The sequence below is a fragment of the Galleria mellonella genome, unplaced genomic scaffold, assembly GCF_026898425.1.
Source record: "Galleria mellonella isolate WM207_F2 unplaced genomic scaffold, CSIRO_AGI_GalMel_v1 utg40, whole genome shotgun sequence".
NCBI lineage: Eukaryota > Metazoa > Arthropoda > Insecta > Lepidoptera > Pyralidae > Galleria > Galleria mellonella.
This window is the reverse complement of record NW_026442094.1, coordinates 4,663,823-4,676,239: the sequence shown is the minus strand read 5'-3', so window position 1 is coordinate 4,676,239 and position 12,417 is coordinate 4,663,823. Positions and strand designations below refer to the sequence as shown.

At 32.6% G+C, this 12,417-nt stretch overlaps 1 protein-coding gene across 1 annotated transcript in view; it reads right to left on the bottom strand.

Moving 5' to 3' along the window:
• Positions 1-2,865, bottom strand: part of LOC113520265 (PAS domain-containing protein cky-1) — a 178,642-nt gene extending 175,777 nt beyond the window's left edge. The window contains exon 1 of the mRNA XM_052898104.1: positions 2,359-2,865. The gene's annotated coding sequence lies outside the window, so the exon portion shown is untranslated. The remainder of the gene's footprint in view (positions 1-2,358) is intronic.
• Between the last annotated feature and the right edge of the window lie 9,552 nt (positions 2,866-12,417).

The window sequence follows — 12,417 nt, the reverse complement described above, 5'->3', positions numbered from 1 at the left end:
GTGTACATAATATTATAAACTAAGTATAATATTAATTTTGTACTCTTTTGCAATTTTAATTTTTGGGTTTAATTTTCATACTAAGCCTACATTTTGTTATCATTAAAGTCTTTGTTTATAGCAAAATCTTAAATATCATTGAATATTTATAAATGTAAATTAGCAACGCCATTATAATCACAGAAATTGTCTATGGAAACAACATTTAAAAGTCATGGTGGCAAGTGAGTAACTAAACTCTATTAAAACTTTAGTTATGGTTTGTTCAATTACTCTCGCAATTAAATCGACAGGCCAAGGGTATTTCTGTGTGTTTGGGATTACAACAATAAAACTATTAATTAAATCGAATTTTTATTCTACGTAAATAAATACTATCAATTCTGCATGAAATACATGATTATGATTTTATTAGTACTCGAGTCATGGTATATTATTCATAGTCATAATGTCACCATGACATTTTAACTGGTAGGACTCCATCAGTATTTATAATTATATATTCCCATATTACCCATATTATATCTCTATTACTAATTTTCCCCTGTAAAATATGTATGTAATATGTAAAAAATAGGTACTGAAAGAGATAATATGGTACAATATACTATATAACGCTTATTCATCCCTTTTTCAACCCCAGGAAGAACAAGGGAACAAAGCACAATACGTTTTTTTAAATGGAAAATTTAAAATATGACAATATAAAAAAAGCCTGAACATTGTATGTTAATGGCCAACATTGCGTTCGGATGGAGAGAATTTCATGTACAAAAGGAGGCATTAATGAGATATTATGGTATGTAGTAATGATTGAATTTGAAAAACGATAACCACTGTCTACAAATTTGAAGAATACAACAGAAGGCTGCCAATTGACGTAACATGATTGAAATTTATACACATTTACATCGAATATACATCAGAGGGAGACTTTGTACAAAAGTCGATTGCTTGGGTACTTCTGTCCCATTCGTGTTTCAACCGTGAAGCAGTTGTGTTTGCATGGCTGTTTTCGGTTTTAAGGGTGGGATATGGCGTGAATTTACTGGGTACAGAGGAATAACACCTGAGTCCTCAGGAATGGCAACGCATGGGGGGTATCGTGGGCGAAACAGTATACTCTGTTATGTCCGTGGTACTGCTCATGTCTATAGGCGAAGGTTACCACTTTACATCAGGTGGGCCGTCAGCTTGTTTGCTATTCTAAGTTGTATAAAAAAAAAAGTGGATGTTATTTTTACTAATGTATATATATATTTATTTATTCAATATGAAATACAATATTTTGTATCATGCGAAATACATCATGAGCCTTTATTCCCATTCATTCACTGTTATAATCTACATCTCTTATGTAAAAATAAAAAGTATTAAAATTAATTATCAATCACAAGTAGATTTTATAATATTAATAAAATTTCTATGGACCTTGATAAATCTTGATAAAGTCTTATATCCTTTAAGTTAAAGAAATTTTTTCCTAATCAGTTTATTAATTATAAAGTTTTGACGATCAATCATAAACAAAATACAATCGACTTGAGAAGCTCCTCCTTGTTTAAATTCGGTTGAAAATTTATAAATAATAGCATAGCCACTTATATTATCAATTTTATAAGTGGTTATGCTATTACTTTTGTTATTGCTTTACCTACTATTGATTTCTACTGTTAAACATAAGCCTCCCCCATAAGGGAGGCTTTGCCAGTAGTTGCCATGCTCGGCAGGCGGATTGGCTACCACAGTTGGGCTTGATAATGTTTTAAGAACAACGGTGTTGCCCATTCCTCTCCTTATAATAGTATTATAGATAATTCCGGTTCGATTCTAATTTGAATACATCAAAAGTAAATCTAATGTTACATGGCATCACGCGGTATCCTATACTTAACACCTGCCATTGTTATGCCTCATCACAAAAATCGACTATTCACAGCACAAAGGCTGGCTTTAAATAAAATTCTTTCGTACAAATTATTGTACTTGTACTCCAAGTAGTACAAAAAAAATATAGCGAGGTACAAACCTTACATGTAAATTTTTATATTACATGAACAATACATTGATTTTTTTCTGTTAAAGTCATTTATGATTGAAGTGACTTAAAATAATTCTAGTATACTCAAAATTTTTACATATACCCAAAACAAAAAAAAATATTCTTATGCTTATTTTATACATAAATTTTAGGTATATGAGTTAAAAATACTGCTTAAGGTTGTCACTTGCAATACAGTGATATTCAATACTAGAATATAATGCATGAGATATCTAATGCATACGACATAAAAGAATATAGGATATACAAGAACCGGGCCTTATATTTTAAAGTGTTAAAATTATAAATAGTCTTACCAATAATACTATGTAAACAATTCCTTTCAATTGCTGAATATTGTTTAGGTAAAAATTATAAGGATAAATACAGCCGGCACTACTTCTTAGACAAATCAACAGTTCACACTTTTTCAGTTCACACTTGTAATAAACAAGTCAAAAATTCACGCCCTTGTAACCTTGTAACTAAACAAAATTATGTAGACCTAGAGAACAGTTAGCACTGAATTCAGAACACTCCGACACAATCACTAGTACAATAAAGTGAATCAATGTCGTATCATCCTTAAAACCCTACATATTTGAATTTTATAAAATTATAGCTTTGCCTAATCCCCTTTAAAAGAGAAAGAAAATCTTATGAAAAAAAAAAGTTAAGTGAGGTCCACGACAAATTTATGAGTCGCGTGACGTTCCATTTTCAAAAATTCGAACGCATTCCAGCCACACGCGGTCCCGATCTGTCACTTCGAGTTTGACAGCTGCGCGCGCAGATATCGTATGAGCGTGCTCCGCGCGCGAGTCTCGGCGCCGTACTGCGTTCGCGCGCTTTTCAACCCGTAGAACCTTCGCTACATACGTTAGAAGTGTCGATACGAAAAGATTTTCTCACGGAAAGGACTAAGCCGATATATAGATGTGTCGATGGCCTAACGGTGTACCCATCTGATGATTATGTTTTTCTGTTTTGTTTTCATTTTGACGGGGTCTTTTTTCAAACGGGATTATTCTATCGAGTTATGAATGCTCCGCTTTATGGAGCGTGGTGAATCGCTTTTTTGTTGATAAGTAGTTCTGTCAATGAAAAAATTAAGTCTTGAGATATCTGTTGGTTTGTTTGTAGATAGAATTCAGTTCTTAGTGCAGTCTTTACCATAGATTTCACATGTTGAAATTTTAAAAGTAAACTTTAATCTGCTTGCAATACTCAGGACCTTCACTTATAGCAACCTATGGGGGAAAGGGGAGGCGACTTACATTCAGCAGTAAACAAATAAAAGCTAAAAACATAATTGAAATGTTTCTAAACATTTGCAGAATAAACTTATGAACCAAGTAATTATATATTTATTATCTACAAATCCACATATATTTTTTTCACAACAGATAGATTTATTAATGGTGTTTACCATCAATCTAATATTTATAATATAAAAAAATATTTAACAAAAATCTATTCCAATTTTGATAATTAACAGATGCAGCCACACATGCTCTACGTATAAAATGGCAATGGGCTGGTCACATCTCACGATCTACTGATAATAGATGGACGTATCAAAGTACGAAATGGACAGGACCACGAGGTAAGAGGAACGTTGGTAGACCAATAAAACGGTGGACTGATGATATAACAGAATATACAGTAAAATACTGGTTTATGATAGGCAGAAACAGAGAGTTGTGGAAAAAATGGAGGAGGTCTTCACCCAAAGAGGGGTCCATATCCAAGAATCAAAGAAAAAATTACACTAACAATTAGTTATTAAGAAAAATTATAAATAGATTAGATACTAACAATATTGTAAATATATTAGGAATATGGAAATAAATAAAAGGCTTTATTAATAAAATAAAATACTATAGGACCAATACGCAATTAAAAAAAAAGTATCATAATGGTGAACAAATTTCATGAGATATAAAAAAATAAGTACCTATAGTCGAATTGAAAACCTCTTTGCTGTATCTACTTGTATATTTAAAACTTAAAGTATATTTTGTTCCAGACTCGAACTCACGTCCACCTCAATACGTGACCACTTCACTAGGTATTGTCTGAGTTGAGAGCAAGAATACGACATGTCACTGCTTCTTTTCATCTCCAGGGTATCGTAAGAACTGATAAAAAGTTGTTTTTATTGTGATACTTAGAATGGTAAACAAGCTGACGGCCCACCTGATGGAAACTAGTAACTGTATCTCATAGACATGAACAGCACTACGGGTATCACAGAATATACTGTGATGCTTATAACTAAGATGTTTATTAATGTGTGATAATGGAATGGTAGCCCCGCTTGTACTATCGATATACACTAGCGGGGCACCAGTGAGGGATAATAGGTGAGAATGAAAGCAGGTCAGTTGGCCCATCATGACGTATTCCACGAAAATTAAACAAGAAGGTTCCCAGGGGGAACCGCGTAGAAATCGATCTGATATTGCTATCAGTAACGCCGTTAGATTCCCATTACTAACAATTCTTCATCCCAGACTAAGTTGTTATTTAATCTATATTCGCTATTCTTCAAATATAGCTGCTTTACGACAAAAACACAAATGGGACAGAGGTAACCATGACTGATGACTTTTCTACAGTACTCTCATCAGTATTAAATTTATAAAATATCTATCTTAGATCTCTATCTATGTCAAGCAGAGGGGCATTAATAGTTTGGTTTAATGATAATAAAGTCATACGAATAACAAAATTTTATAAAATATACCTAGTAGATAAAATGCAATTTAGGTCTAGAAAAGATTTAAAAAAAAATCTGAACTCTTAAATATAAATTTGCTAGTGTAAAATATTAAGATTAAAGTGAATAATATTGTATTTTTTTTGCATGTATCATTAAATTTAGAATTATTTAGTTTATGTTAGTTAATTAGTCTCAAACTAAAAATATTAATTATATTAGAGAATAATTTGATTTAATAACGTTTTTCCTTAACTATCTCTTTATCAAACAATTGCATAATATACGTAACAGTATTTATTACAAAATAAACTGAAAACTCAACAAGAAACCGGCCGGCAACTACGACAGTATAAAAGACATCAACGCTCAATATAACAGACTTTCGTCAAATATTTGAAAACTGTCTCGCATAAAAATCGACGCACAATAAAAACGTACGAAAATTACGGTTTTTGTTCACTTAAAATATAACCTAGACAGATTTTATAGACAAGAATTTAATAAAAAAAATTTAAAAAAAAAGTATAAAAAAAAGAAAGAAATAAAAAGAGACAATGAAAAAGTAAACAAACAAAAAATAAAAGTCGCGCCTATTTGAAAATTACATTGTAATAATCATAGCCTTGATAATTTTACACGCGTTGCATCGCCGCCTGTCAACATTCGACCGGTGAAAAAAATAATGTGCAAGCGAGACGACGATACATTGCTCACTGAGGTCGTGTTGTCATTGCCTCTTCAAATGGAACGGCCGTCACAGATCAGTGCAAACGCCGCCCCACAATCGAGCCGCAGTGATAAACTATATCTATCCTTTTCTCCCCCACGCATTTTGCGTAGTGTGAATAAACCGACGGAGATAGAGGACCACGCGTTTTTTGGACGGATTGTTTAGTTTTTTGTGAAATATAGATCAACTTTAAAATAATATGTCATTGACCCGGGGTTCCGGTAAATGGCACGGCAATTGCAGAAATTCAAAATTGAAAGGCTTTATTCTTCATATTTTTTCTTTAAATATTTAATACCTTTTATGACTGTTTTTCTTGTTTCTCTTGGCTGTTGCCCCAGTTTATTTAGGGTCTGCCCTTCTAGTAGCCCTGCACCATACCGTACTTTTTAATAGTGACACAATAAAATTATTGTTGAAATATGAATTGACAAAGATTGTTAATCAATAATAATTAATAATTGTTAAAGAAAAAATAGTTATTATAATCGTTATATATATAAATATAATATTTTTTTTATACAACTTAGAATGGCAAACAAGCTAACGGCCCACCTGATGGAAAGTGGTAACCGTCGCTTATAGACATGAGCAGTACCATGGACATAACAGAGTATACAGCTTCGCCCATGATATTCCCCATGCGTTGCCATTCCTGAGGACTCAGGTGTTATTCCTCTGTACCCAGTAAATTCACGCCATATCCCACCCTTCAAGCCGAAACACAGCCATGCAAACACAACTGCTTGACGGTTGAAACACGAATGGGACAGAGATACCCAAGCAATCGACTTTTGTACAAAGTCTCCCTCTGGCAAATATTTTCTATTTTCCCAATTACATTACAATAATCCATTAACATACCATAGCTAGGTATTATAGCTGTGGTATGTTACCTCTCCCCATAAGAGAAGAATATAATCTTTTAATTACCATGTTAATCATAGGATTTTTTTATTTATATATATGTAGTTTTTTTTTGTCAAATACATGTGAATTAATAACGTCAAAAAATCTAAATTTAAAATTTATCTATTTAAAATCTTGGCTGGCGGAGCATCAGTCAAGGGTGATAGATGAGAATGAAAATAGGCCAGTTAGCCCATAATGATGAATTTATCAGGAATTAACCATGGTAGTTTCCAGGAACCGCGAGGAGGTCGACCTGGTTGGGTATATTGCTAGCAATGGGATTCTTAGTCTCCATTACTAACAATCCGATTCCCCCCAACACTTCAATAACATTGTAAAATAATAAAATAAATTTTAATAAAATTCATAATAGATTAGTAGGTACCCGATTAGGTAAAATTCTGTTTTTGCCGCATTTAACATGTGATACTTATAGAAAAAATACCATGTAAGTAAAATACTAAAATGGTGTCACAGAGCACAACTAATTTATAATGTTTCCATTAACTATTGAAAAATTCATCTCTGATGTTCAAGCGATAATTTTAATAAAATATCTAAAGATCTCGATTTAGATTTATTTAATTTTATTTATTTATTTAGGACAACCAACAAAGCATACATTTATATCTACTTAAAATACATGATAATATCGTTACATTATACGATAATAATTGTAAAATAAAATTTTTAAAAAACTTTTATACGTACTTTCCGGACAAACCTCGTAAAATGCTACCTCAATTAAAGGCCGCCACGACATGCGTATTCATAATTTTAAGATAGAATCCGCAAGACGTGTGCTAAGTCCTACTGACTTTTTCTTTGATAGTTAAACTTTTTATTTTGTATAACTGCCTACTGATAATGTTTGCTTTTTTTTTATACCACTGAGGTGGCAAACAAGCATACGGCTCACCTGATGGTAAGTGGTTACCGTAGCCTATGAACACCTGCAATACCAGAGGTATTACGCGTGCGTTGCCGACCCTGAAGAAACCTCTTTACCCCCCTTTTGAAGAACCCCATGCTGTAGTCTCTTGGGAAAACCTCGGTAGGGAGCTTATTCCACAACCTGAGTGTTCGTAGGAGGAAACATCTCTGAAACCGCGCAGTACACGACCATTGAGGCTGTAGGACATGAGGATGAACTCTCTGTCGATGGCGAGCCGTACGATGGTAGAAAGTGGTTTGTACTACTATAATGTTGTTACTCTAAATTTAATTGAAGTATTAGCGATGTCATGTGCAGTTAGTTAAATCTTGTTTTTATTTAAGAAACCTGTAATTAGCTTTTTGTCTTTACTGTCGTTTTTTTATTACGAAATTTTTTAGATATTAGTTCTTATTTAAAAATAAATAAATAAATATTTAATTATAAGTGTCTCTTCGTGTGTTAGTGCCATAATTGAATACAGAACTATTAAAAGGAAATAACACCAAGGTCAGAATTTTGTAAAGGTTCGTTACCCATCACTATACAAAGGGGGTAATCTTATGGAATCGCTCTAAACAATAGTTCCAGTTTCGCGGTTCGTATCAGACGCGCAGTAAATCGCTGCGAGCCACGAGGCTACAAATTACGCCAATATCGGTGATACAAGAGCGTTGCCATGGCAACGCGCCGTGAGAATCACGGGTCAGTGCAGTACGACCCGCGTCTTGGTCAGCGCATTAGCTTTTTTTTTAAGATTCCCTAAGATCTTTATAACTTAGAACACACTTGTACTTTGATAGTTCCACAGATTTTTATCATACTAAAATAGATTTTAGAGCTGAGAATGTTTTTTTTAATTATAAAAAACATATTAAAATAATTAGAATGCTCTACCATTTTGGGCCACTTTTTATCGTGTGGGCTATTAACGTCTTTGTCATTCTAAATAAAAAAATGTGGTTATAATTACAATCCCCAATGGGGTAGTCAAAGGCATCTATCGATTGTTGCTGTTATGGTGACCTTAACACAATCTCGACATGCTATATTTCGCCGAACATGTTAGAATCAAATTTAGTAGCATACATTTTTTCCACGAATATGGCAAACAAGCATGCAGCCTGTCTGATGGTTAACAATCACAGTCGCTTATGGACAACACACCTACAACACAACACTTCCTTCTTAATGGATAAAAATGGAATGATAATCCGCTATTGCGCCTGCGCTATCACTATATGCTGGCGGAGCATCAGTAAGGGATGATAGATGAGGATGAAGCAAGTCAGTTGATCCATCAAAAATACGAATTTATTAAATGTTTCTATAGGAGCAATTATGGTGGTCATTAAAAATGCGTTTATTAGATCACATTAATAACAATGCCTATCTTTATAAAACAATTCCTTTCTGCAACACCAGAGGTGTCACATGCGAATTGCTGACCCTGAAGAAATCTTAATACACTCTTTTTTCAGGGAAAATCTCAGCAGGAAGCTCATTCCAAAGCCTGAGTGTTCACGAGATAATCTTATATAAGGTGACATGTTGACTTACAAAACTGCAAGAAATTGATGGATGTAAGTACCTTAAAACCTTCCATTGTAATGCCAACATGAAGGAGATATATTAATAGCATCATTATCATCATATCAGCCGTGATCATTGCTCAACATAGGCCTTCCCCATAAGAGGAGTTTTAACAGTATTTAACACACTTAGTAAGGAGGTTGGCAGTCGCAGTTAGTTTTGGGTGGTATTTTAAGAAGGACGCTGCTGTCCATGTCTTGACTTATATGATCTTTATATAGAATGAGCCACCCCTCTCTTTTCCGTGAGTGTCATAAGAAGCGAATAAGGGAATTTAATAGTCGAGGAATGGGCAGCAGCGTTCCGCTTAAAACATCATCAAAGTCTAACTGCGGTTGCCAACCTACCTGCCAAACATGGCAAATACTAATAATACTCCCCTTATGGGGAAGGTCTAACAGAAGATGGTTCAACAGTGTATAGTTAACAGCTGATATAACAATAATAATATAAAAATTAAATATTTTTTAAATAAATTAAAAAAAAATATTATTTGGTTAACTACTTCAATATTTCAAAATTTGTAAGTAAGTTTAGTTATAAGATTTAGGTTAATAATATTTCGGAATCGTTTAAAATATTCGAACAATTCGAGAGTGGATGACTCACCCCAGGACATTCCCTCCACAATTTGAATGTACTGTGGGATCTTCGAACGAATTAGGGCGAAACGAATTCACCATAAAATCATCCCGTCTTCAGAATAGGTTCGTCGACCAACAAAACTATTGCTTCAATAAAAAGACTCACTTCCGAAATTCCATACATAGCGATGCATTGCTTTACTAATCGATGCGATACGTCCAATCCGTGTTTATATAAAACCAACGTAACTTGATCTCTTTGTCCCCTCATTTTAAATAGAATACATTTTCAAATAAAGTTAATTTAAAAATCTTTGTAGTTCAACACAAAATGGTCGACGAAAAGGAGTCTCAATTGTAGTACCGTAAAATGCTTAATCAAACCTTTAGAATAAAAAAGGGATATAAAAAGAACATTTTTGAAATAGCTCGTCACACTGATAATGATTTAATGGTATCTAAAAGGTATTCCATAAATGTCTTACTTATATATTAAAATAGTACAACGGTTTCTTTCTGCTAATTTCATTAGGGATATGCCGTAAATATATATATATATATATATATATATATATATATATATATATATATATATATATATATATATATATATATATATATATATATATATATATATAGATAGTAAAAATTTGTTCAAATTAGTGTTAACTATAACAATGATTTAAAATTTTGTTTTATAAGAGTAGATAGGTCTGTAAAAAATAGGAAGATCTCCAAGAATAAAATAAGTTCTCGTAATAAATAAGAGTATAATAGTAGAACAATAGACAATAAAAAATTTACAAAATGATGTTTAATTATATGTATGGAATGAGCTCCCTGCTGTGGTTTTCCCAAGAGACTACAACATGGGGCTCTTCAAAAGGGGAGTAGAGAGGTTTCTTTAGGGTCGGCAGCGCGCTTAACACCCCTAGCATTGCAGACGTTCATAGGCTACGGTAACCGTTTACCATCAGGTGGGTCTTATGCTTGTTTGGCAACTAATTAATTAATGGGGTTTTCCTTAAATGAATAATCCATAAACAATATTTTTTTAAATTGTCCATATATTGAATTTCACTTTAATTATTTATACAACTCTAATTATTAAAACATTGAAAATATTAATACAAAAATTAGATTAAGGATTTAATACTTATATTTTTAGTTATTACATATATTTTTTGTTATACTTGCATAGAAATTAAGTTTAATATAAATAAAATATATAAAATAATAGGTAAATTGTGCCAACTAGGAACAGCCTTTACAAAAATTAATGTATCATTCCTCCATGTAAAGGCACGTGCACACTGAATCGTTTTATCTCTCACAAAAGAATTCGACGCACATTGCACGCATCACAGTCAAATAAAACATATGGAAGTTAAAGTGACGTGACGACGATATTTCTATAACAGTATCGATATTTTTAGTTCAGTTTCAGTATTTTTCAACCAACTTTAAAAAAGGAGAAGGCTCTCAATACGTTTGTATTTCTATTTTATATTTGTCACCTCGTAACTGATGGAGTTATGTGATAACTTATAAACCTATTTGGAAAATTCTTTCTTTATCTAAAAGGATATACTTTCAAATTGATTCTTTAGATTTTTTTTTTGTTTTGCCACATTTGATTATTGATTCGCTTTTTTTATTATTATTATAAATATGACAATGAGTTTTACATCTTAACTATTTTGATAAAATTTCATACAGGACCTATCTGAAAATATATACTTTCAGTAAAAAAATGAATTTTCCAAATTGGTTTATAACTGTAACCAACAAGGGGGAAAGGGATTGTTTACAATGGAGTTTGACAGCCCCATTGTTAGCAATTTGCCCTATTAGGTTAACCTCCACGTGGTTTCCCCTGGAAACCATCGTGAACAATTCTTATTGAATTCGTCACGATGGGCTAACTGACCTGCTTCATCCTCACCTATCATCCTTCACTGGTGCCCCGCCGGTGTATACCGTTAGCGCAGGTGGGGTTTCCATTCCATTATCACCCATTCAAAACAACTGTAACAAACAAACAAAAATACAATTGAATCATGAACCTTCTCCTTTTCTGAAGTTAGGTTAGTAGTCAGAAAATTAAGGATTGTAAACAATCCTCTTATTCTCAAAAATCTTATTTTATTAACTTTCATAAAAAAGTACATATGGTGGATATAATATGTATTCATTCTCTACAAATCAACCATGGAGTAAGCAGAGAAGTTTATTAACGGTACAATTGAATATAAAAATCGACATATTCGTTGTCACATCCCTAGTACAGAGAATCGCATCGCATAGCGACGCATATGCAGGAATCTCGCGTTACGCACACTATCCCACTTTCAATTTCAACACTACACTACAATATATCGATAAAACAATGTATCTTTTTATACGCTCAAGAATTTTATCATTTTATATATTAAATTGTTATGGAATAAGCATTGAGGAATTCAAAATAGTTATTTTCTGAGAGATTCCAATGGAAATTTATTCGGATTCGTGTACATTAATATAAGAATACATTTCGCTAAAATGCTTTTCTGATTTATATTTCAAAAATAAAAATAAAATACCAATGAATATACAAAATAACGTCATCTATTCTTAAAACTAATAATTTGATAACTAATAGACGTAATCAGATATAGTTTTTTCAACATTCTTTTTAACTGAAACTACTTTCCGAACTGGATAGTGGGATCATAAAAGACCAATAATATCAAGTTTATTTTCTTTCTACTTATCATTTCAGAGTTTCCTCTTGTTGGTAACTAATTCATGCATCTTCTTCCAGCCACCTCCATACCAGGCCATATCTTGACCTCTCTATACGACATGACATCTAGTGTTTCCTTTATCTGACCCATGTAGTTATTTCTCAGTCTT